The sequence below is a fragment of the Triturus cristatus genome, chromosome 3_2 (genome assembly GCF_964204655.1).
Source record: "Triturus cristatus chromosome 3_2, aTriCri1.1, whole genome shotgun sequence".
Classification (NCBI taxonomy): domain Eukaryota; kingdom Metazoa; phylum Chordata; class Amphibia; order Caudata; family Salamandridae; genus Triturus; species Triturus cristatus.
The window spans coordinates 111,187,987-111,215,479 of NC_140584.1; the positions used below are offsets into that span (position 1 = coordinate 111,187,987).

At 45.4% G+C, this 27,493-nt stretch overlaps 1 protein-coding gene across 3 annotated transcripts in view; it reads right to left on the bottom strand.

Annotated features, from left to right (window-relative positions):
• Nucleotides 1–6,919: 6,919 nt before the first annotated feature.
• Nucleotides 6,920–27,493, bottom strand: part of SLC35F5 (solute carrier family 35 member F5) — a 405,130-nt gene continuing 384,556 nt past the window's right edge. For 2 of the 3 annotated variants that reach the window (XM_085647335.1, XM_085647334.1), the window contains exon 18: nucleotides 12,086–13,325. The gene's annotated coding sequence lies outside the window, so the exon portion shown is untranslated. Of the gene's footprint in view, nucleotides 13,326–27,493 lie in introns of all 3 variants that reach the window. The other variant, XM_085647333.1, reaches the window with a different exon arrangement.

The following is a 27,493-nucleotide window of genomic DNA, read 5'->3' on the forward strand; positions in this document are numbered from 1 at the left end:
AGCGGCTGAAACATCCGGATAAAAGCCCAAATGGCCTGGAATTTTTGTACTGGGGAAAACCCTGAAATTGTACCATATCCAGAATGGCTCAGAAGAAAGGGAGCATCTGCAAAAGAGTCTGGTGTGCCTTCGGCTTGATGATGGTGAACCCCAACAATGTTAGGAGATAGTCTGGAGACAGTTGACGATTCCCAGTAGCGAGCCTGCCCCTGCCTTCACAGTCAGTCGTTGCTGTAGGGGAAGACTGGCACCTCGACCTCCGTGACAACCACCATCATTTTTGTGGACAACCATCGGGAGTCACTGAACTCTGTCTGGGGGGACCCTGCCTTCACAGTCAATCGTCGAGGTAGGGGTAGACTGGTGCCTTGACCTCACTTTTGTGAACACCTGAGGGGACCTGGAGAGGCCACAGGGGCGCACTGAGAATTGAAAAGGCTTTTGGCCCACAGTGAATTGCAGGTAGCGTTTGTGAGAGTGCAGGAAAAGAACGTGAAAATAAGAGTATGGCAGGTCCAACACTACCGTCCAGGGTCTAGGGCAGACAAGACCTGGGCTAGCATGAGTGTCTTGAATTTGTCCTTCCACATGAAGGCATTGAGAGGGTGAAGGATCTACAATAGCATGAGAGCCTCTGTTCTTCAGCACAGGGAAGAAGAAGCAGGAGTAATGCTCAATTCCTACTTCTGAGGCCGAAACCCTGTCTATGGCCCCTTTTGTCAAAAGGGCCTGCAATTACAACCACAAGAAGGACAGATGATTCTCCGCCAGCAACTCTGAAGGCAGTAGATGGTGCTGCTGGGTAGAAAGAAATTGAAGGGCCTAGCCCAGATGGACAGTTTAGGGGGCCAACTTGTCAGTCGTAATGGCTTGCTATCCTTGGAGAAAATATTGGATCCTGCCTCCGACGGGGTGGCTGTGAGCAGATAAGGACACACTGAAGTGGTTTTGCCGTTGCAGCCGCTGGAAGGGCAGGGGACAGATGTACGATGAAGCTGCTGTCCTCGTCTTTCAGAACCACGGCTATTGCCATGAGAGGGCTGAAAGGTCTGTTAGGCTCGAGGAGCAGTCCGGCATTCACAGATTGGGAAACCTCTACCCTAGCTGCTTAGAGGGCAACATTTTTGGTGGAATTTCCTTGGAGGAGCAGGAAGGTCAGAAGAATGTACTGTGGCTCAGCTCTTCTTGAAAAACACGAAGTCCGAGTCTGCTTTGTATGAAATAGGTGAGATCTGGCAAAGGGAGTGCCCATTAAGGATCTCTCGATGTCCCAAGAGAAGCCATAGACCTCATCAAGGCATGGTGCAGGAAGCGCACACCGGCACTCGTAGCATGTCCTAAACAATCAGTTGTGTTCAGTCCTCAGCATATCACACATTTTTCCCACATCGCACCCATCCAAATAGCCTGATTAAGAGATGCCTTAAGGTTGCCTGGAAGAGGCAAGTAAAATACTTGAGCCATTGTATCCCGAAGGGAATGAGAGTAACAGCTGAGAAGAGAACTTGCATTTACAGAGCTTACTGCAAGGCTCTTGGAGAAGATTTTCTGCAAACGTTTCTCTTCTCTTGAAATCACGACTGGGAAGAGCGGTAGGCAAGGCAATGGGGTTGCCTGTACCATCACACGTTCCAGGCTTGAAGGCTGTGTTAAGAAGGCAGGATCGCAAGGAGCATGGTTATTAGCAACCTTTCTATTAACGTGTGGCCCGGAACAGGGCTTAGTCCAGGGGTCAGTAAATGTCCTTGTTAAATGTTAACACTAGCCCAGTGGGAGCCCTGCTAGCTTTTAAAGATGCCAATCATTTTTACTTTTAATCGTTTTACAAAAACTCTCATTTTAAGTTGTGTTCACTCATTCCCAATCGCCAGATTACAGATACAGTACGCTCGGTACTGCAGCTCCGGGAGCGCCTGGGAAAGGGCTCCTTTGAATCCACGAAATTGCGCCTGCTAGCTTTAAAAGAAACCAATTGTTTTAAACTTGTAATCGTTTTATGAAACTCACATTTTTAAGTTGTGGTCACTCTTTCCCAATTGCAAATCACTTACTGGTTTTTCTGTGGTGTGCCTCCCCGTTCCACCGCGGATTGTTCCGTTTCAGTGGAGGGAGCCGACACCACCCGGAAGTGACGTTGTGGATCCCCGATTCAGGTCAGCAGTTCAGCTGCCCAATACTATAAAAATAGATGACCGACGTGCAGCGGGCGCGCCGCTGGCGCACCTAAGGCGTGCCTAAAGCAAGCCCATCTGCGCCCGTCCGCGTCTCGATGTCGCCAGGAGCCTGAACCCCTGCCAGTTTTCTCAGCGATCAGGTAACTAGCTCAGGAGCCCGCCTCAGCTATTCTAGCCAGGACTAGATAAAAATCAGAGACAGGCAATGACGACTCAGTAGGCCATATACCAATTCATGCACAATACCAACAGAAGTAGAAGGCCCTTTTTCTTGCAGAACCTGTGGCTATCAGAGCATGCTACTCACACAGCCCAGGAACAACACTACAGCAGCCGACTCAAGAACTAGCGGCTCACACTGCTCCAATGAAAAAATATGTCCCTCATATAACACCCATAAGAACGCAAGATGGGACTGCTTTCTAGCAAATGTTAGATCTCTCCCCAAACAGATTAATATTTGAGACATACTCTCCTCTTCCCTTCCCCACATAGGGTTCTTGACGGAATCTTGCACTAAACCATCTTCCAACCCAGCAAATGCACTAGCACTGCCGGACGGCTACCACATCCAAAAGCTTGATAGACCACGCAGGGCGGGGGGAGGGGTAGCTATTATTTATAAAGACCTCATTAAAGTCTCAGTCTTAGATCAATTAAGCAATGACAAACTTGAAATCCTTGTGTTTAGAATTGATCTACATGCACAACTTAGCTGGAAAGGAGCCTTGGTATGCTGCCCTCCGGAACCACTACTCGATTCCGTCACACTACTCATGGACTTCATCTCCCCTTATGTCATTTCGACTAAAAACGTTCTGCTTCTCGGAGACTTGAATGTGGACAGTGAAAACCCCAATAACCTTGACGCATTCCACCCTTTTGACCGATCAGTCCACACTTGGGCTGACCAAAATCAACATTGAACATTCTCATGTGGCGGGGCACACGCTAGATCTAATCCTCTCAAACTCACCCAACATTGTTTGCGGAACAACTTGACCTCTCGTTTGGTCAGACCACTCTAAAACCGAATTCTGTATTTCCGGACCTAAAGAGCACACTGCCCCTAATACACACACCACTAGGAGATATAGACAATGGCACAAATTGACGCCCACTCTCTTTCAAGACACCTTTGTTCCACCACCGCACTCCGACTCCAACAGTGTGGAAGAACGTCTTATCGTGTTTCAGGAAAGCATTAACTCTACAATAGACGCACTGGTACCCCATAAAATATCCCCAATGGTCTCAAAATGCCCACAGACACCATGGTATACCCCTAATCTCCGGACTGAAAAATCCAATGTAAAAAACTAGAACGACATTGGCGTCGCACACACTAACCCCTTGACAAAGAAAGATTTAAATCTGCTCTGAATAAATACCATAAATGCATATTGCAAACCAACTAGAACGGGCAGATAACTCCTCTAAAGCATTATTTCAGGTCCTCAAATCATTCACCAACACAAAGGTGTGTAACACGGAAGAAGCGCCATCTCAGAAATTATGCGATAATATTGCAGTACATCTAACATCAAAAATAGATTAGATCTACAACAAGATCACTGCGGCCAAAGGCTCCCGTCCAAGCCGCATATCCAAACCCCCTCCGACCTCTCCTAACACATATAAACTAGAGGAATTTCCAGTGCTTTCCCCTGAGGAGATAGAATCTCTATTAAAAACGACTAAATCTGGCTCTCCTTTAGACCTGATTCCAGCCAAAATCACTGGCTCGCTTGCCAATCAACTTGCTGCGCCCATATGCTCCCTCTTAAATAGCTCCTTAAAGGAAGGCAGGCTCCCCAAGGAATGGAAAGCAGCTCAGATCCTGCCAATCAGGAAGAATGCCAAACTCCCTCCAGACGATGTTTCTAAATACCGCCCCATTTTTTGACTCTCCTTACTAAGTAAACTTTTGTAGAAGCATATTAATAAATAGTCCGAATTCATAGAATCCTCCAACTGCCTTGACCCTTCACAATCAGGATTCCGACCTAGGCACAGTACGGAGTCGACATTGGTGACAGTCACAGATAACATCTGAATGCTAGCAGACAATGGACAGGCAGTGCTTCTTATACTGCTTGACCTGTCTGCAGCATTCAACACGATCTCCCACCAGATCTTGCTTAGGAGACTCAGAGATATATGCGCCCACGGGTACGCACTTAAATGGATGACTAACTTTCGGGCGTGAAGAACTCAAACCATCAACTTAGGCCCTTTCAGATCGCAGTCCAGTAAAGTTACCAAGGGAGTACCCCAGGGCTCGTGTTTGAGCCCAACCCTGTTTAACATTTATGCTACTCCACTGGCAAACCTAAGAAACTTAGGATTCATACCTATTTCCTATGCCGATGACACTCAACTGCTTCTCTCCTTTGACAAGAATAATACTAACATTCAGACCACCTATTCGGAGGGCATGAAAGCCATCACCGATTGGATGAGTAACAACTTCCTTCAGCTGAACGCAGAGAAAACCGAAATTATGTTATTCAAAGAAGCTATAACAAGGTGGTCACCCAATTGGTGGCCAGGAGAACTGGGCCCGGCCCGTCCTCAAAACAAGTGGTAAAGAACTTAGGGGTCCGAATGGACCAGAAGCTAAGCTTAGAGGAGCATGCATCCACAACAACAGGGACGTGTTTCCATACACTAAGCCTCCTTCGCAGAGTCTTCCCCCTACTACCGCTATCCACACGGAAAACCCTGATACAAGCATTGGTCCTAAGCCGTCTGGACTACTGCAACGCTCTGTTGGTTTCAGCCAAGGAATCTTCCTTGAACAGACTGCAGGTAGTCCAGAACACGGCAGCACATCTAGTGACCAACGCCCCCCCCCCCCACCTCCCAAGAACACCTTCCCTCCCCCTACTCCGTAAGCTGCATTGGCTACCCATTAGCAAATGGATCAAATTCAAAATTTGCTTTATGGTCTACAAAGCCCTTAACAACTTGGGACCAAGGTACATGACAGACAAGTTGGTCAGATACATTCCTTCCAGGACCCTCCGCTCAGGGTCCAATGATCTCCTTCTCATACCTCGCATAAAACAGGCTTGGTTGGGGAAGAAAGCCTTCTCCTATTTGGCCCCATTATATTGGAACCAGCTGCCCATTCACCTACGTCTCTGCTCCAACTACCTAGCATTCAGAAAGCTGTTAAAAACCACGCTGTTCTGATCCTTTCCCGTTCTGGTTGTCAAGGGCTGTCACAGCGCGGAGATACCCTGGTTGGGGTGATTCATGCGCTCTATAAATGAAATGAATAAAATAAAATACAGCTGCCCTTTGCATTACTACACTAAAAGAGGCACTTTCCTCTGTAGCAGGACCCGGAGGAGACACAAGGCCTGCATCAAGTTGTGTCAAGGACACTGGCATCCTCAATCTCTTCATACAGGTTGTCCTTACCATACTGGGCAACACAATCGTCCCCACACCATTGAGGTTTTCAGAATCTGTGCCAAAAATGTATTTAAAATGTGGACCTTACTATGTGGTAAGGGCAAGGAATCAGAATCCGAGGGGTTGAAAAGAGGTTGCACGCAAGTCGGTGCCAGTCACAAATCCAGTTGAGATCGTGGGGCATTCAGTTGCCTGTCAGAAGACACAATAGGCTGCACATCCTAATCCTGAGGCAACATCAATGCTAGTAGAACTGGCACAGGGGTGGCACCGAAGCAGGCACACACTCCAATGCTAGTCCAAGGGACACAGGCGGCCCTCAGGTCAGATGAAGGCCCCTAAGGATCCTTAGTTCCCAAAGGCACACAAGAGGGAGAAGGGTAAAGAGCAAAACATACTCAGCATATTCTCTCTGAAGTCTTCTACTTGCTAAAAGGAAACCGATAGACCTGGAAACTCAAGGTATGTCAGGACCGGACTCCTTCGTGAGACCAGGAGACACGTTGATGCCCTTGTGCCTTCTGGAGTTCAAAAGTGGCAGAGAGGGGCAGTTTTCAGCTCCGATTGTTTGTGCTTCTTCTTTGACTTATGCAAAGACCTGGACCACGATGACAACCTGCCACAGGAACAGCTTCAGGAGCAAGAACGGGACCTTCTTTTCAACTTTGACCGGTCATGGAGCACAGTCTTCGTGTGTTTGGTTGCCTAGGGTTTGGTTCTATGTGGCCATATGGCCTTCAGGTTCCTCTAGGTGCAGTTGCCAGAGGCGTTGAATTTGGGGTAAAATCCCAGGCAGCAAAAAACAGACTTGGGAGGGTCCATCATAGATATTGGTTGGCGACAGTGCCCGCTGATTTACACTCAGTGATTTTAGGAATGACAGTTCCCGTGCACACTGGATACATTTTCTTTAAAAAATCTGATCAAACAAGAGAGAAAAGGTGCAGAAAGGAACAGACGTAAGTGCGCATGGGTGGCACTTATATGCAGCCTCTGCTCATCAATTCTGGAGCAGAAAGATGTCAGAGAAGAGTTGCACAATGCCACCTCCGAGTGAGCAAAACTGTTCTAAATGTTTCCGGAACCAGTTTGATGCCTGGGGATTATTTGCAAGGTGAGGAATCTGAGGTTATAAACCTCCATTCTTTCTTGCAATATTAGAACCCTGTGCATTTGAAACAAAATGTGAGTAGTGAAGTTAATATGTAGAAGATTATGCCTGCATGTTGATAACTAGGGCTTAGGCAAGGTCTGTTTACAGCACAGTTGCAAACCAGGCATATAAACAATTAATTGCAAATATAAAATGTTTGCTTACTACATTAAAAACTTAATTATGATATTTTATTGGCAAAATAAATATGAACCAGGTGAATACATTTTACAGGAAATATTGGCTACATTTCATTACAATAATATATACAATTTTATTACAGATAGCATCTATATCAAGCAATTGCCTTTTAGTAGGCTATTTTGAATATCTCAGTTACATATTATAATTGAAATATCTTCATCAAATGGTATACATCATTTCCACCTCACAACTTCACAGCATTTAATATCAATGTAGATTGCATTCAAATAAAAATAATTTCCATAGATTCCAGAATCATAATTGCAGTTGATTTGGTATCTCTTAGCTTAATTTATCCATTTCCAATCTTCCTAATATTATTCTGTGGCCTCACTTGCATGTGAAAATTACTGATTTACATTTTGGTAAATTACAGGGATAAACCATTTTCCAAACACCATTAGCAACACTGTCCCCCATTCATACTGAAAGACATTACCGAAACACAAATATTGATTAATGGACCATTAGCAACAAGAAGCACTTTCTCCTAGTCTACTGAAAGCAAGAAACAAACCTGCTAGAAATCCAACTTAAATTTGACTGTGGGTGGAAACAGTATGTCCTTTGTAAGCCTGCTCAGTTCTCCTGAAAATAAAATGGACTATGCTAACAGTATGTACACTGTACAGGATTAGGTACTACTATGAGTTTAAATGGATATTTTGTAGTCCACTGTTTATAACTGAATGTCTGCTGTAACGCCTCAGGGCAGCAGTGCGCTTTACAAGACACATACATACATACATACATACTTTTTTAAAGGATTTGCTTCTTCACCAATGGTGAATTGTTAAAAATAGTGTAGTGTATGTAAACTTAGCAAATGTGCATTAGTAAAAACATGACTCAAAATCAAACTATACAGATCATAACCAAAGCGAATTCCAACAATTACAATCATTTAACTAAAATATCAGAGGTACCTGAGATCTATAGGTAAATCTCTCACAATGACTAAGCGCCCATTGAACACAGCAATGATTAAACAGTTTTAATACAAAAGAGACAGCTTATTTTGTTTTACAAATCACAGATGTGTTGAAAAAAATATTTCATTTCACAATTAAATACAAGCACTCGTACCACATAAACAAAATCAGTATGTATAATGAATACTGCAATACTTCTCACTTGAAAGATTTTGTGCAGCAGAGTTTGAAAATCTCAAGTCATGACAAAGAGAACATAGTTTAATACAAAATGTAAAATCATAATCCAGTCACCAATCACATATTTGATATTACTGAAATATAGCAATAGTCACCTCATACTTAAACGAGAGGGCTAATGAATGTGATAATTTTAAGTTACTTTCATGAAATTAACAAGTACAAGGACTTATCCTATAAATGATATTTAGTGGCTTCACAGACATGTCAACACTGAAATTCACCTCACTGGTGGTAAATCAGCTCATAATAATTTAGAACATATACATTTACACAGTGGCAGTCTGCAAAGGAATTCCATTAGCATTCCCTTCCTATTCTAACCTACATACCATTCATTTTTTATTGAAGGTGCTTGGCTGGAATGAATATGACTCGTTCATAACGTTAATTGAGCTTTCAATCTATAACCTGTTTCAAGTTCAACCAAGCAAGGTGGTAAGTGGAACTTGTATTTACAAAACCCTTTGAAAACAAAGTTGATGTTCTGGAGCACGTTGGAGTACTTGAAAGATGTTCTAATGATAATTTCTAAAGGCTTTTGAATAGTGGGTGCCCAACCCCGAGTGCTGACAAGCCAAATCATGCTTGACTCTCTGGACATCCACACAAGATGCTTTACTTACAATTAATCCAAATGGGAATTAGAGAAGCTAAGTGGGTATTCTAAAAAACTAGTTTGATTGTAGCAAAACTGAACTGATTGAAACAATTTAAAATTTGGTCCCCTCCATATCCAAGTCCACGCAGTAGTGGATGTGTTTATGAAGCGATCTTTTTAAAGTCTCTGATTTTACTCAGATACTTAAAAACAAGAATTCCAACATTGGGTTGAAATTGCACCCCACCACTCTACATGCATTCTGCTGTATTTGGCTGAATAACAATTCCTTTGCATCAACCAAAGAATATTAAAATATATGGTTAACGTATATTTCTAAAGCCACATTTTGCAGCTGGAGTCAATAGATTACTTTGAAATAAAAGAAAGCTATAGCGATACATCTAAATATTATTTATGTATAACAAGGGCATTATTTTTTGTTTTAGGCAGCCTAATAAAACTGGTGTTTGCTTTTGAAGTACAGTGTATTATATAAAACGTGAGGATAGTGGGGCAAAACTGTACATTTCAGGAGTAGAATGCAACACACACAAATAAATAATGCATAGTTTCAAGGATTCAAAATTGACAAGCTATGTGAATCTGTGCTGGCTACAACTGGCGTAGTTTTATTTATAACGAGTGTCTTCAAACATATGCTTCCATATGAACCATTAAAATATTTTATATGGAGTGAAATGGATTTACAAGTAAGACACGTTAAAAACTGTTAGTTAAGTAATGTGCAGTACACAACTACATGAAATAAACTCCACCAACTTAGGATGTCAAACAAGCATTTAGATGGCTGTACCACCATGAAAATAGCATAAAATGGAGCATCATGGGTGGCTGTTGAGCACCTGTGTACTATAAAACAATCTTCTCTCAAAGAAAAATACTTGTACACTTAAACATAGCCATAACATTACATTCATAGTGTTAAAAAAAGAGGAATAGTTCTATTAGACTAAGATCTAGTACATTTTCCATGAACATGTTGTAGCTAAACTCTACTTCCAATATAAAACAGTATTAGGCAATTTATAATCTATATAAGACAAGGCACCTAATGGTTTAACGTGAGATGGTTAAAAGCGACTGAGGATTAAGTGATTTACAACAGTAACTCCTCCACTGCCTTGTACATTTTAGACATTGCAAAATTCTTATTTTATACCTACACAAAATTTTGAAATATTTAATAAACAGCAAAAATACTCTTAAATGAAATTTGTATGTTGGTAACTTTTTTGCTCTTACACTTGAGATAGTGATACCTTCTTTTACATCTAACCATTCTCTTTCTTTTTTCAATGTTTAATTCCTGCTTAATGTTGTAATGCAAAATAATAATACAAAAATATAAAATTATTTGCTTCCGCTTTATATAAATGGATGTGTGCATGTAATAAAATCATTTAACTTGGCTTCTAAAAAATGTAATCAAAAGAAAAATCAGACCTATCAGAACATACTTTTAATAAAATTTGCTTTATCCTAAAATTTCAGAAAACTAAGACTCATGTACACAAAATAAAAAATGAGAAGATGAATGGATTGCTGTAGGGATGACTAAATGAATGAGTATGAGTGGCAGGTATATGCCACTTATCTCTAAATCTTTTATCAACAGTCATTATTATTAAGCAATAGCAAAGGAATAATAATTAATTAATTAATTACTTATTTTGATACTGTCAGTCCTACAAAAGGATGAGGGAGCTGATTAAAAATGTTTACACATTTGAAAGATCAATGGCTGTTATTGTACAGTTATGTAAAAAGATAAAAATATATATAATATTCTAGCAGCTTTCATTGGCTATTTGATCTTACATTACCGTACCAGAAAGTATATATGCATTTTGGTCATATAAATAATTTTATTTCAAGAACTGTGGTAACTACCAGTGATGGAGAGAGTTTAGGAACAAAAATAAATCTAAAAGAATTCAAGTCAAGCAATGCACAAAAATAAGTGAAAAATAATAATATTTTTTTCAGGAAAATAAATGCTGGAACAGTGACTAAAAAATAGGTAATATACCTTCAGAACATGGGAGAGTAAACTAAAAAAGGACTACAGCTAATAAGTAGAATAGAAGGAAACATAGCCAATTGCCACGTCAAAAGAAAAGACGATGCCATACTCAGTTTTTGAGTGATGCTTAAAAAGATGTCTTCATTACATTATTGATAAAAGTATCCAGGTGTTGGAAAGATAGGTGAATATGCACAGATAGAAATGATGAGAGGTCAAAGAATTTTTAACTTTTGATGTATTTAAAAGTCTCTCTGCATACCTATAAAAGAGCACATAAAGCTCATCCTTAACTAAGCATATTTGATTGCCCTCCTCCGCCTGTTCTTACTCCTGGCATTTAGAATGCTGGGTGACATAAGCCTGTCATATAAAGGACGATAACACTAGAAAAGTAGTAAACTGCCAATTTAATTAATATATTATGGCTAGATATGAAACATTAATTCCCATGACACTCAGGTTAATAGAAGGCAGAGCAATCCAGAGGCTGAACTGAGCTTTCTGGTTTAGAGAAACTGGAATTTGTTTTGAAAATTAGCAGCAATCTAGCACGAATGGGCTGATGCTAAAGAAATTTGAATTTGGAAAAAGAATTGTAGCCTTTTTGAATTCCTAAATGGCAGAGAAAAGAACTTCTGTGTCGGAACACAATAGAAGTGAATGCATCCTATTTCTTATGACAGTAGACCTCCATTATCTTTACTGCGGCGACAAGAGCAAAAGTGTAAGATCAAAAACTATCAATTCAATTGACAAAATCAAGGAAGAGCTAGATTGTGTATATATTTTACTGGTTCCCATGAGGCCTCATCGATTCTTCAGTTCAATTTGGCCCTTTAACTCCTTAACAATAATTTCATGGTGATGCCTGTTTGAGAGAAAAGAACGCTATGTTGAGTGATGTGAATATAGCTCAATGTCATTAATGTCCTTATTTGTTGCCAAGAAACTATTTGAAAGTTTTGCTTAAAGGTAATAAGCAATGAAAACTCTATTAAAATCTCTTCCTAAGCTTTCACATACCTTTCACAGTAAGTCCCCCAAGCTTAAATAGGTTAACAGAAGGAACAGAAAATGACTAAAATATATTTTTAAACAAATGTCTAACCCCTTTAAAATAATCCTTCACAACACCGCTATGCAGCTAAAGCCATACTTAAACAAATTAGTCTGGATGGGTCTACTACATATCTGGCAAAATACATAACTACCACTACAGGAAGCAGTGGATTCACACACTTTCTTGCTCCTATTATGTAAAATATTCTGGATTCAGGGATTTGAATGTGAATACAAAGAAAAACCTTAATGTCAAAAATATCTTTATTTCCCATGGTTTAATTACAATCTGTATTGCATTTCTTGATACCAAAATAATAATGAAAATGAAATCAGTTCCTACTTTCTCAATAAGACTTGTTTTATTTTGGGAAAATAGTGTTTTTGGTACATTGTTGAAATTTTATGCTGCAGCCACATTCCCACTGCTCAGAATATGAGCAGAGACATTTTTCTAAAATGTCAAATATTTTCTAGTGCGACTTTATTTGGCCATCACGTTGTTAAGCAAATTTTTAATGGTGCACCCATCGGTAAAATTCAGCATCAAAGGAAACACCTTTTGTCAAAACCCAAGCAAGATTTAGCAAAGGGAAGTAAGATTTTATTAGTCTAATGTGCAAACGTTTTGAAGTGCGTATGTAATACATTTACAAACTGTAATGAATTATGTGCACCCCTACTGATAAAAAACAACAATCAAAACATAGCATCCAATATATTGTACTGATGCCCTTCACATAGGCTTCAAAAGTTAAAGAATCAGGATTTGTCACAATCCATAGCAGTTTTAGAATAGATGTCCCCTAACAATTGCAATTCAACAAAAGATTAAGTGTTTTGATCCTTGATAAAAATGCCAATTCTTTTTTAAAGTATTGTGAATAAAACTAAAGAGAATGTAGAACAGCATTTAGCAGTAGTGTAACAAAATACACATTTATGAACACTTCTATCTGAAGGATGAGAAAACAGGCAACTATTTTTCTAGTTCTCCTTCAGGAAACAGCAAAACGTAAATGCATGAAATAAAATCAGTACCCACTTTCCAATACAAATATATATACTTATAAAAAATATTTGCTCTAATAATGTACAAAGAGTCACAAATTACACTCATATTTACAAGTTCATCCTTTAAACAAAACATTCAGAATAAAAACATTCCAGCATTCCTCAAAATGTTTGAAAACGAAAAAACTAAAAACAGGTTTGATTTCAAGTTATTCGACCAACTGATAAACTTCACAAAGTTCAAAAATGCTGATGTGCTTCTGTGGTATGTGTTTTCCCGATTCTGTAGTGATTTGTGAAATGTCTCATTTTGGGACGGGGTGTAGACAAGCTGGTTGAAGGACATATTTGAGAGTCTCCAAGAACTGAAACCCAATGTTTACTAAAGTAACATTTCAGAATTAGGCACTGAAATATGTTTCTTGTTGGACTTCCCCGGTGATTGTCTTCTTGTTGTGTAGTGCTTCAGCTTAAACTAAGGAAACATGAAAAAAATGTTTTAGAACAGATCAGACAAATATTTTGGTAATACATGACAAAATACAATTCCCTCTTTGTAGTTTGCCTGTTGTATATCCCATGCTGTGTACTACCCTCCCATCTAGCACTGGGTTTGTTTGCTACATGAAGAAAGGTCCCGTTTAGAGTCCGGCATACTGTATTATGTGCCAGCAGGGGCATGTACTCCACTACTCCAACAGACTTCAGTTCAGCATAGGGTGGCAATCTCTGATCCTTCAAAAGAGCTGCTGCAACAGTGGCAACTCTAAAGGCATTGTTAGTTTGCAGAGCAGCCACCATGTTTCATTTAGCCTCTCAGAAAACATACTCACTTTTAAAAAAATAAACAATTAATGGCCTTGACACCTTGAGAGCTTTTTCCCCAAGGGTGTGTGGGTTATTCCGCCGCCTCTCCACCCCCTAAAACGAATGGCCTTAACACCGTAGGAGGTTTTATGTAGGGTGCAGGGGTTATTTTATTTAACCTGTTTTGGACTGCAAGGCTTTTCCTAGTAGTTCTGAAGAGGCAAAAAGGTACATTGGATTGTCCATTCTTAATAGGGCAGACAGCCTGAGGTACTTAGACCGTGGGAAAAATTATGGTCCGCCAGACTCGAAATAAAAGTGGGCAGACTATCAGTTTGGCAGAGAGGGTACTCCATCTTCTCTGTGGCAGTGTAACCTGTACGTCAAACTCTAAATAAGCCCCTAATTTTTGTTTTTGAGACTAGTGATAATTATAAGAGAACAAAATGCTTCAGCACACAGACTTCACCTTACATAATTTCTTATTCCCATAGACTTATCTGCTTGCTTGTGTTAAGTAAAGTATGTAATGCTGTGTAAAGCCAAGAATCAAACCCCTTTAGTTGCATCTACTGGGGAGGTGGGTGGAGCATATGAAGCTACAACACAACAAACAGCAAATAGTAAGTTACAGGTAAGAAACATTTTCCCTTTGCAGCATGGGTTGGTGTATATCATATCCTATGCGCTGACTTAAAAGTAGTGTCCCGTCTCCTTATGGCTGAGGGAGACCGAATGTAGAGGTAGTTCCAGTAATTAATCTTTTTAAAATTGTTTGACCTGCTTAAGGCTTCCTCTTTGTATGTCAACACAGTAAAGTTTTGTGAATGTATAAGCAAATAAACATGTTGCTGCTTACAAATATAAAGAAGAGGCATGTTGCCAAGAGAAGCCCTAAAGGTACCTTTTCTTGCATAGTTTCTGTACATTGTCTGTCTGCACCTGTATTACTAATATGAATACACTGCACAATCCATCTTGCTATGCCCTTCTTTCCCAAGGTGGGTGTGTGCAAAGGAGGCAAATGACCTTTGATTGCGTAAAGATCAGGTTCTGTCTACACTGTACGAGTGTTCATCTGATATGAAATGAATGCAGTGCCCTTTCTGCCATGCTTAAAGTATTTTGAAAGAATGATGCAAATATAATGCTTTGATTGGGGTAAAAGGATGATTAACCCTTTAAAGGAATCATATCTGTGAGCGAAAGACTATACCTTTATTGGCCTGAACCAAAGGTTCTTTCACTGATAGCACTTGAAGTTTGCTAATTTTGCACACTGAAGTGACTACTATCAGAAATGCAACTTTTCATGTCAATGCCGGAAGTAAGCATTAGTGCAGAGGCTCAAAAGGACCCAAAAGTCTTTTTAGAACAATGTTGATATCCCAAGTAGACACAAAAGTGAACTATGAAGGCTACAATGGCAGATATTTTCTAAAAAGAAATAAAATGTCTATTTTGTTAGTAGGTGGCTATTAACGAGAAGTACAGAAGAGTAGACTAGATCCTGCTTCCCTAAGGGAATTAAGGTATCTCACTTTGTGTGATGGAGGTGTACAGAGTATGCAGAGGTTCATTCACAGTAGTGAACAAAATCTTTCAACTTTGCCACATAGTATGCTTGTGTTGTGGGGCAGCCTACTTTTTATAGAATACTCATACACTTTGACATTAAGCCAAGGTACCCACATTCTCACTCTCCAGGAGCTAAATGGATGGACTGAGAGAAGGATGGCAAATCTGGCCATTTTGCATTGTCAATATGTTTGAGCAGACCCTCGGCTTGAGCGATCGATCTACTGACATCCCACGCAACATTAAGTACCATACCTGTCTGGCCTATGTTGGTGCAACCAATATCAAGCCCATAGGTTATTGTTGCAACTTTCGTACTATTGCTGTAATCAGTAGAAGAGATGGAAAAGCATATGTAAATATTCATGAAAAGTGAAGCATGACCTTTTTGTTGTTGTTTTGGACTGAGGCAAGCAGGCCTATGTTTGGTGTGTCCGACCTTTGAAAGCATATACCAAGAATCTGGGATTTATTTCCCACTCATGTGTGTCCTAATTGTGCCTGCTGAGTAGGTCCACAAAGTTGTTGTTTGACCTCAGAAGGTGTTCTGCCAGGAGGTGAATGTGGCATCTGAGAGCCCAGTGCCACATCTATTGTGCAGTTCGAAACAGAACAGGGGAGTGTGTTCCTCCCTGTTTCAGATTTTAAGACAAGGTTTCCATGTTGACTGCCCGTGGTTAACACATTGTTGCCTCATGCGTATTTGGAAAGCTTTCAGTGCTGGAAACACTGCTTTCAGTTCTAACACAATGATATGTAGTACTATTACTTTGGTTCATTTTCTCTGGACTGTAAAATGGGACATATGTGCTCCATATCCAAGAAGGGAGGCCTCCGTAGAGAGTGTTGTGTGCACCTGGGGATCTACTAAGTGTCACCTTATCACAGGACTGTGTCTGTTCCAGAAAAGTACTCTGTGCTTGATCCTTGGTCAAAATAATAATTCTTTTTTTTAAAGTTATTTGTTGCCAAAAAAGTAAAGGATTTACCCCATGACAAACGGTCCTGATTTCTGGAATTTGAAAGAGATCAGATCAAGATCTTAGAGCCCCCTCTGGGAGCGTACCAAGAGAATACATAGTGAATAAATAGCTAGCTAGAGTCACGTAAAATCTTAAAGCAAATGTGCAAACTCTTAAAAAGAATGCATTTGTCAATGGAAAATAAGTGAAGCATAGAGAAATGTGAACTGGGCTCCTGTCTGGGAAGTTTAAGTAAACACTGCCCTGCAGCATGGTGGACCATCTGCACATGCTGGATGATGTATGCCGGAAGTGCTGAATGCATGGCACTGCGTAATGCAGTGGAGAACCAGTATTGTGGACCAACTGCACATGCTGGATGACGTATGCCTGAAGTGCTGAATTCATGGCACTGCATAATGCAATGGAAAACCTATCACAGGCTGGGGAATGATGTTACGAGTGTCATCGGATAAGTATGGGAAATATTTTACAAAGAGTCTTTAGGAGAAGAGAACAGAATGAGATGCCTAAAGAGTCTGACTACCAACACCAGGAACATGTACTTTGAGACCCACTTAGGGCGATCACATCGGTTTTGTATGAATTCAACTTCGAATAATTTCTCGCCATCCAATCAGCTATGGTCCTCATTCCAGAAAGGAATTACCATCCATCTTGAGAATTAGGAGTATAAACTACATAATGCAAGAAAGTTAATACACTTTAATCAGTGAGCTACGTATAGGTTGAATAGTGTGGGGATAAAGATGAGCCCTGTGGGACTCTATAAGGCACTGGGTTGGTTGAATAGATAAAAGGAGAAATAAAGACTGACCACAGACCGTTAGAAATCATTGAATCCAGCTAAAGACCACACTGCTTTCTACTATCCCAGCATGTCACGTAGTGTGACATGGCACACAGTACTGAAGGCTGTAGAGAGGTTGAAGAGGACAACAGACACTCCCCTTCAGTCCAAAACCGTCCGCAATTTGCTTTGCAGCAACAAGTGCCACCTCAGTGCCATGCAAGGCAAGAACAGCTTGTGCGGAGAGAGTAAATTTGACAGTAATTAACTTGGCCAGTTGGGTGGTAACCATATTCTTTGTCAACTTTCCACTGAAGGGTATAAGAGATGGGATTATAGTTGCTGAGGACCATGGAGTCCAAGGGCTGCTTCTTCAAAAGAGGGAGAATGCATGACTTTTTCCAGTCAGTGAGTACAAAACTAGACAAAAGTGAGGAAGTCACTAATCTGCAGACTGAAAGAGCAATACTTCTCTTGTTCGGGGGAAAAGTATGGGTTAAGCATGGATCAAGGAGGGAACCTACCTTGGCGGTAGTCATAATTATCAATGTCTCCTCTATAGATACCAGCTTAAACTCAGAGACATATTGGAAGGGGCAGAAATTGAGTCGCTAATTGTAGAATTAGATGATGGTTGAGCTAGAAACGTCTGACAGAAGGTTAAAATGTCATAATTCAACAAAATAGATCACCAACAATTTTAAACATTCCCCCTGTTCAGAGAGACAGTGCTACAAACAAGCGTCACCTGTTTTTCCTAACGACATATAATAAAACATTTTGCCTTCAGGGCAGTACTTACTGCACCAGCTTCTTTTGTATGACCTGACTTTGACATGCCTGTACTCTCTCCAGGACTGGGAAAGGCCAAACTACCTAGGTATTCAGTACTGCTTTCAGATAATTCTGCATCTGTAGGGTTTGTAAATTGGATTTATGACGAAAAGTTAAAATATGTATTGATGCCCTCCCATAAAGCGAAGGAACTGACAATGACTAGGGTGCAATGGGATTTATGTGCATGAAGGTATTACGGCTCTGCACAGACAACGGGGGACAAAATGTACTACCCTTTTTTTGCTATCAGGAAGTACATCAAGAACACTCCCTAACCTCTTGGCATAACAACACTTCCTGCATTGTATCCTTTGCTTAGAGGAGAGTGAATCTCTTATGTAAGGGTGGTAAGGGAAACTGGGTGGGACTCTGTTGATTTTGTGCCATGGTGAAGACATATTTAGGGCAAGTGCATGAACTCTATGAAACATCCATGCAGCAGCATGGACAATCTCAATCTGTAGTTATTATCCTCCACTTCCAAGGGTGGTCAATCAGCGTTCCACCGACAGGAGTTTTGAGATCAAGAGGAATGCGGTAATGGTAACCTCTGCTGTGGTGCATCTGATGTACCCCTGAAAAAGTACCTTCTGAAGGAGCTGGATTTGTGGGATTTGCTGTTGTGCTTGTGACTGAAAAGACTTTCTGCCTTGAACAGCTTTTCTACTGAGAGAATGGACTCGCCATGTTTGCTGACAGCTTTGGAACAATTGTTTTTGTTGAAGAATGGACATGGATATGGCATATCTGCATCCTTTTTCAAGCTTTTCAAGGGCCTCATCAAATGCATACCATTAAATATTAGATATAACAAGTTATAGTGCTTTCGGGCACAACCTGGAAATATGAAGCCAGACATAGCATTGTAGAATGACACTGGCATCTATTTGGAATCATGCAATACATGCAGCAGCTAGAGAGAATTGCATGCCTGTGTTGGAAATAATTTTTTCCTTTAGCAACACTGTTCACCCTTCAAGCTAGTGTTGGAGGGGAATCTTCCATTTCCTCCCATTAAAAAAGGTCACACTAGTTTAGTTCCTGGGATCTTACTATTCACAACGAGGTTGCTCTGGTCATTGCTACGTCGACATTTGCTTTCCTTGTCTGCAGGTGTCCATTAGTGGCACCCTAATAAACAAGTTACTTACCTATGGTAAAGATGTATCTGTAAGAGGCATATGTTAGTTGTAGATACCTTAACCTTAGAATTTCCCCCAGGCATCAGTAGGGATCCAGAGATTAGTCTTTAGCAGTACCCCTGCGTGTCGGTAGGTGGCGTTGGTCGACTCAGCGTACGTCGTGGAGGTTGCCGCAATGACATTGTGGAGCCTACTTAGACGCCACCTCTGCGCGCTGATGTCAGTTCTGACACAACTATTCATGGCAGAAGCACAGAGCCATGCAAGTCACTGACCACTGGTGCGCCACAACTAGGGCCCTGTATGGAAGTCCCCATCCCTAGAAATCAGTTCACAGAGCGTAGGGCGGTAAGGACTCTACAAGTGACTTATGTCTCTTACAGATACATCGTTACTGAAGGTAAGTAACTTGTTCATCTGAAAGAGACCGTTAGTTGTAGATTCCTTACCTTAGAATAGATACCCAAGCAATGCCATCCCTGGAGGTTTGTCTGGGAACCAAGTTCAGACGAGAAAGTCCTGGAGAACGGAAGAGGCAAAATAGCCGTTCCTCCGGACTTGGCTGTCCAGGCAGTAATGTCTGGTAAATTTGTGCAAAGATGCCCAAGTTGCCGCCTGTCAGATATCAAGGAGTGGGACTCCACACGCCAATACAGTGGTTGCTACCTTAGCCCTAGTGGCGTGAGCACGCAACCCCACTGGAGGATCCTTCTTAGGTAAGGCATTGCAGATCTTTATACCGAGGACAATCCACCGAGAGATGATATGTAGTTGAACAGCCCGGCCTTTCTTGGCACCTACATATCCAATAAAGAGTTGATCATTCACCAAGAAATCTTTAGTGCGGTCAAGGTAAAATTACAGCGCACATTTAGGGTCCAGACGGTGGAGTCTCTCCTCCTCCTTGGAAGAGTGCGGAGGTGGGAAAAAGGTGGGCAAAGTGATAGATTATCCTACATGAAATGGTGTAACCACTTTAGGAAGAAACCAAGGCCTCGTTCTAAGCACCACTTTGTCTGGATGCACAGAGAAGAAGGGAGGCTTGGAAGACAGAGCTTGAAGCTCACTCACCCTGCGAGCAGAGGTGATGGCCACACGGAAGGCAGTTTTGAGAGTGATGAGCCTGAGACGACAGTTATGAAGAGGCTCGAAGGAAGCAGACATAAGGAATGTGTGAACAAGATTCAAGACCCACTGAGGAATTATGAAGTGAGATGAAGGAAACAGATGAGTAATGCCATTAAAGAACCTAGTAGGGGGGCGTGGCCAAGATGGCGGCGAGGTAGGACGCGTTTGCTGGAGCTCCTGCCCGCCGTCCACCGACATTAGCTTCGTTTAGCCCTTAAGCGACCTGCGGATGACCGCTGGCACTGGCGCGGAATGTCCCGGGAGGTGCCGACCCTGACTGCCGTGGAGCTTGGCGGCGTCCGACCTCTCTGTGCAGCCGGGTGTGGGGCGGCAACGAGGCAACCAGGCCGGCGCCCCGTGGAGGCTTCACAGGAGCGGCGGCCCCGCGTGGGGACAGTCGAGGCCAGCAACCTTTATACCGGCCTCTACCCTAGGGCCCGCCGGCCGGCACGCCGGGTGGGCCGCTGGAGCTTCGGGACCGCGGCGACCTCGGCAGAGAAGAGAGGCGGCCTGCCGGAAACCGTCGAGCCCTGGGATTCGGCGGACCCGGAGCGGGGGTCGTTCCCCCCCCACGTCAGCGAGGCCTGGGCTGGCACTGGACGCTGCCCCCTGGGGTAGCCCCAGAAGAAGACGAGGACCGGACGGGGCCCCGGAGCGGGCGGAGGGCCGCGCTGGGGGGGCCTGGATCAGGCGGCCCTCCACACACATCTTTACCTTCGCGGACTGCCTTCCTCCTATCCCCGGAGTATCCCGGAGCCCAGCAGCGGTGGTGACAGCGCCCGTCTCTTGGTTCGGGGCGGAGCGGTGTACTGCGGCGCTATATCGCGGACACGTGGTGGAGGCCCGGCCGGATCCCCGGCCTGGAGTGGAGAGAGCGGCCCGTAGCATGGTCTGGCTGAGCCCGGAGGCGCTGCGACTGAGACACGTGGCGGCCGAGCCCAGGTAGGAGACGCCTATATTCATCCGGGAGTGGGGGGCTCAGCCCTCCGGCGCAGTGGCGGGAGAAGACCCGGGCGGCTGGCCCTAGCCTTGCACAGCGGAGGAGCGCCGGCCGGAGGGGTGACAAGCCGGATAGCTGGGGGCCGAGAGGCGACCCGGTGGAAGACCCGCGGGAGAGAGGGATTGAAGTGACTGGACACCAGGCCCTGGGGTGTGTGGGCCCCTCCCCTCTAAATACTCGCGTGGACAGTGTGGCTCCCTGGCCGGCACCCCCACCAGACACTCAGCTTGGCCCTACTTGGCAGCACGGGGTGGGGGCCTGGAGACGGCTTGTGACTTTGGATCCGGCCTGCTGGGGTTTATGTCCTGGTCCCCCCCGCTCGTAGCGGGTCCGACGTGCCTCTTGGTGCGAGCCCTTTAGCGGAGCCCCTATGACTATGCCCTCATCTAGGGCGAGGAAGCAGAAACCTCTCAGGGACATCTTTGGGCGCGCTCCTTCTGTATCCAGCCCCGTGGCCGTGACCCCCGCGATGGCGACTCCTCAACACCCTCCCAGTGCCGGGGATGAGCCGATCACTAAAGCGTACATGGAGTCCCTATTCCAAACCCTCAGGGCGGATCTTCAGACGGTGAAGGCTGACCTCACGGCTGAGATAAAGGAGATCCGCCGTGATGTTGATGCCGTGGGGGAGTGTGTGGCCACCCTGGAGGACAAGAGCGATACCACCGTGTCGGACATAAATACACTCCAGCAGGAGGTTCTCCGCCTGCGGGATCAGCACCTAGACGTCCAAACTCACCTGGAAGATTTGGAAAACAGATCCCGCAGGCATAACATCCGTATCCGGGGAGTGAAGATATCGGACGACACCAAAGACCTCTCCGCCTTCGCCGCAGGCCTCTTCGCCATATCCTGGCCGCCCCGGATGGCACTGAGATCGTCTTGGACAGGGCACACAGGGTTGGCCCGCCTCGGGGGCCTAATGCCCCCCCAGCAGACATACTGGTGTGTGTTCAAGACTTTAAAACCAAAGAAGCGATCCTTACGAAGGCGAGAACCCTCCATCCTCTCTCCTACAGGGGGCACTCTCCGGTGCTATACCAGGACCTGGCCCTGATTACCTTGCAGCGCCGCCGGCAGTTTCGCCCAGTGACTGAACACCTTCGGCAGAGGGGTATCCCGTACTCGTGGGGTCACCCCTTCCGCCTCATTTTTAGACTAAACGGCAAGCTCCACCAGCTGCGCTCACTCACTGAATCTTGCAGACTGCTGGACATGCCACCGCCAAGCGGGGATGATGACTGTCAAAACATCAGCTCAGGGCACGAGGCCTCTACATCGGAGTGGCGACGTCAGGGTGGGCGACGGCGAGCCTGGAGACCCAACAAAATTGACATAGCTGAGAGCCAGCGAGATGCATTGGCCTCCGCGACGGACGCTCTGGCCGGGGCGGGTTCCGGCGGCGAGTGAGCGGCTGAGGCACATGCTCTACCGCACCTGGTCCAGGACCTTCCGGAGGACGGCGGGGGGGGGCCGAGCCTCTCCCCCTTGGTCACACCATGGCCCCCACACAGACGCTCTCCTGGTTTATCCAAGGAGACGGACAATTTCTATGGATATTGATTTCTTTGTTTGGTTTTGCCAGTGGTTTTTATCGCTGGATCAGTTGTTTACTAGGGGGTATTGGGGTTTGTTTGGGGTACGACCTCCCTCGTCCATATATCCCTATTGCACTTCATATGCTGCTGCGCTGTCGAGCCGCCGGTCTGGGTTGTCGCTCTCTTGTGTTTCATGTGGCTAATTGCCTGCACCGCTACCTGCTCTACCCCTGGTCCCTAGATGCCACACACCCCTCTTAAAGTCCTCCCGCTAAATGTCCGAGGATTGAATAACCCCATCAAACGGCGAGCAATCCTCAGCTACTTGGAACACTCGAGAGCGGACATATGCCTCCTACAGGAGACCCACCTTCTGGCTAAGGACCACCACCGGCTACAATCCCGGGCCTTCCCTACGCAGCTGTTCTCCTCTGCCAACTCCAAATCCGCTGGGGTAGCTATATTGGTGTCCCGCTCCTTTCCCGGTAGGGTCCTACAAAAAGGGGCGGAGATAAAGGGCCGCTTACTCACATACCAATTCCTATCGGGGGGGGTGACCTTTGGGGTTGGCTCCATATATGCGCCCAATGAAGGACAGATCACATTCCTCCTCCAGGCCCTCGAGGAAGCCACGGCAGCCGCGGACCGCCGCCTGCTGCTGGGTGGCGACATCAATATTGTCTTTGATAACACCTTAGATCGTTCCTGTCAGAGAACGGGGCAAAAGGGGGTTCTCACAGCTATCGGACGGGCCCGACTTCGAGATGTGGGGCTGTCGGACCTATGGCGCCACTTTCACCCGACCAGTCGCGGTTATACCTTTTATTCCGGGGCCCATAAAACATACGCACGCTTAGATTACTTTCTCAGTTCCCTGCCATGCCTTGAGCACTGAAATTTTAACGGCCTCCCTCTCAGATCACTCCCCGGTCCTAGCTACATTCCAGCTTCCGCCCTCCCTGCAGCCCCTTCGACACTGGCGCTTGCGCGACACGCTGCTACACCAACCCTCCGTCACCGAACAAATCCAGACAGCTATCACAAATTTCCTCACTCACAACGCTAACTCGGACACGACTCTGGCAACACAGTGGATGGCACTGAAAGCAGTCATGAGGGGGGAATTTATAGCTATTTCCTCTGCCCACAACCGCGAGCGAAGCCTCAAGCGGGCGGAACTGTCTCAGCGCGTTTCAGAGCTCGAACAGATGCATCAAAGAACGGGTGCCTCTCGTGCTTGGCGACAGCTATGCGTAGAGAGAAAGCAGCTTGCAGCCTTACACCAGGACAGGGCTGAGTTTGCGGCCATTCGGCTCCGACACTCGTATTATACGGGGGGGGGGGGGATAGATGCGGTCGTCTTCTGGCAAACAAGCTGCGGGAGACCAGCCAGAAGCAGGGGGTTCACACAATTCAGACCTCAGGGGGGGAGGCGGTGACAGACGATGCAGTCATAGCAGAAGTATTCCGAGACTTTTATGCGGACCTCTACACAGGGGAGCCCCTGGAAACCCAGTGCAGTGCTGATTACATAGACGCGGCCCATATGCCCTCTTTAACCCCAGCGCAAGCAGATCACTTGGACAGGGCTATTCAGACAGAGGAAGTCATCTCTGCAATATCGCGCCTCAAGCTGGGTAAGTCGCCGGGCCCGGATGGTTACACTGCTGCCTTTTATAAGACATTTTGCGGCCAGGTGGCCCCACTCCTGACGGGCTTGTTCAATACCTTTGACCAAATGGGAGCTATCCCAGGGGAAATGTTAGAGGCCGCGATAGTGGTCATCCCCAAGCCGGGGAAGGACGGGACCACCTGTGGCGCCTACAGGCCCATATCCCTGCTGAACATAGATATTAAATTATACACTAGCATCTTAGCGACTCGACTGGGCCCGCATATGGCCCAGCTGGTTGATCCTGACCAAGCGGGCTTCATCCCTCAGAGGCAAACAAGCGACAATACTAAGCGTGTTCTACATCTGACTGAAAAGGCATCCCGCACACAAGGGGAACATATGCTCCTGGCCATCGACGCGGAGAAGGCCTTCGACAGAGTGCACTGGCCGTATCTGGAGATGGTTCTGGCACGGGCCGGCTTTGGGGAGAAATTGCGCACCAGAATCCTAAACTGTTATCGTTTCCCCCAGGCGACAGTCCGAGTTAATGGCTATACCTCCTCTCGTTTCCCCATAAGTAGGGGCACTCGGCAGGGATGCCCCCTGTCGCCCCTCCTATTCGCGCTCTACATGGAGCCCCTGGCCCTTCGAGTCCGGCGGCACCCCCTTATCACCGGGATTAAATTTGGAGGGGACGTTCACACAATTAGTCTTTATGCGGACGATATTCTGCTCTCCCTATCCGACCCAATACCAGCTTTACGCGCTCTCTTTGTCGAGCTTTATGGCTTTGCGCGCGGGTCGGGGGTTTAAAATCAACCTGGACAAATCCATAGCGCTTAACATCTCACTTTCCCCGCCCACTCTGGCCCATATTCAGGAGGAGCATACCATGAACTGGGCATCTGCCTCGATCCCCTACTTGGGCATTCAACTGGCTCCAACCCTCCAGGCCACGGCAGACATTAACTACTCTAGCCTCCGGTCCCACATACGCAAAGAATTGAACAGGTGGAAAAATTGCACACTCTCCTGGCTGGGCAGGATCGCGGCCACCAAGATGACAGTGCTTCCGCAGATTCTGTACCTCTTCCAGACCCTCCCTCTTCGCCCTCCGTTGGGTTGGATCCAACAGACTCAGGCGGATCTTGCCCGTTTTATCTGGCACGGCCGCAAACCCTAATTCCGACACGCAGTAGCAGTTCTCCCGCCGGAAAAGGGCGGGGTAGGGCTCCCTGACCTCCAGCTATATTTCCACGCCTCTCAGCTTAGGTATTTAGTAGAATGGCACCAACTGGAATCGGAGAAGCACTGGTTGTTCCAGGACCAGGCGGTGGCAGCCAGGCCGCTGCAAGGCATTCCCTTTCTCCGTAAACAGCATAGACCGCCCAATCTTTATGCCTCTTACATTACCAGCACCGTTTTGGAATCCTGGGATCGCACTAACATTACCCATCAATTGACTTCCTTTCCGTCGCCTCTCACCCCAATATTTGAAACCCAGAGTTTCACCCTGGTGCCGACGCGCGGACCTTTCGCGCCTGGCGTTCCTCCTCTTGTAGGTCTTTGGGTCATCTTTTTGATTTTGACGGCATCATCACATTCCCGCAGCTCAGGGAACACTACGGCCTCCCGGAATCAGAGCGCTTGGCCTATTTGCAAGTCAGACATTGGGCACTCCATCCTCAGATCAGACCCCAGGCACAGCTCCTGCTGACCCCTTATGAAAAATGGCTGGTAACGCGTACGTCCGATAAGAAAATAATTTCTGATCTCTACAAGATGCTGTTAGACACTACCGCACACACATACAACGCTAGTAGGACTCGTTGGGAGAGGGACCTAGGTAGATCCCTGAGCCACAAAGAGTGGGAAGGCATCTACCATAGAGCACGGCACTCAGCGTACCACATGGGACTTACAGAGACCATGACTAAACTTGCCACTTATTGGTACTACACGCCGGAACGCTTGCATCGCTTCGACTCCCGTCGGAGTGCGTTGTGTTGGAGGGGGTGCGGAGAAGTGGGCACTCTGGAGCATGTTCTCTGGAGTTGTACTTGCATACAACCGTACTGGTCCCAGGTCCTAGACGAAATAGACCTCCACCTGGAGACACAGCTCCTGCGATTTCCCACCTATGTCCTCCTGGGTCTGCCCAACGCGCTAACATACCCACTCAAGTCTCGGAGACGCCGGTTGATTGCCATTGCTTTAGGCGCAGCGACACAAAACATACTGACACACTGGCGCTCTGCTCAGCTCCCAACTTTCTCCGGATGGCTCCAAAGACACTGGTTAGTGCTAGGTATGGAGAAACTCACCCTCACTTCAGCTGGTAGAGGGTCCGAATTCCCTGAGTTATGGAGGCCCTTTCTGACCCTACTGGTGTCAGAGTTTCGTGAGCTGACCTGCCCCCGTTACCTTCGATTGTTGCGCTTAGCAGACACACAGATTCCAGGGGCCGCTTCCCAGGACCGTCGTAAGCGGCGGCGCTGATCCCTAGAAGGTATCCGCAATCCTTTTGTTACTATGGACGAGGGGAGGGGAGGAGGGAGGGGGATATTATTGGGTGTTTGTATGTTTTCTTCTATTTTTGTAGGCCCGCTTCACGCTTGTTGCCTTTGGCAGCAATATGACAGGCAACTGGGTTGTCTCATTGGCATTGTGCCTACGGGGATGTGGGTTTTGTTTCAATGTTTGCATAAAATCAATAAACAGATTTAAACCATAAAGAACCTAGTAACAGTAGGAGACATGAATGAGGATGGCTGATCTGGCAGCCGAAGAAAAGCACAGATAGCAGAGATAACCTTTGAGAGTACCCAGAGCAGAGCCCCGCTGGGACAAAGTATATACAAAAGGACCTCTAAATGAGGGGCAGAAAGGGGATCCACAGCCTTTACTGTGCACCGTGCCACAAATTTGTTGCTTCTACAGGCGTATATATCGATTTAGTGGCGGGACGCCTGGCTGCCAAAATGACATTACAGACTTCGGGCGGAAGGTTGAAGGCTGTCAAATATCACCATTCAAACTCCACGTAAGGAGGTGGAGACTGGACAGGTTCAGGTGGAGAACCGTCCCCTGTTGCTGCAACAGAAGTCCTCCTGTGAAGGGGTAGTCGAATCGGAGGATCAAAGGCCATGCTCGGGAGCGCGGGTTACCAGAATCTTCGTGTCCAGTCCGGAGCCACAAGAATAACATGGGCCCGGTCACGCTTGA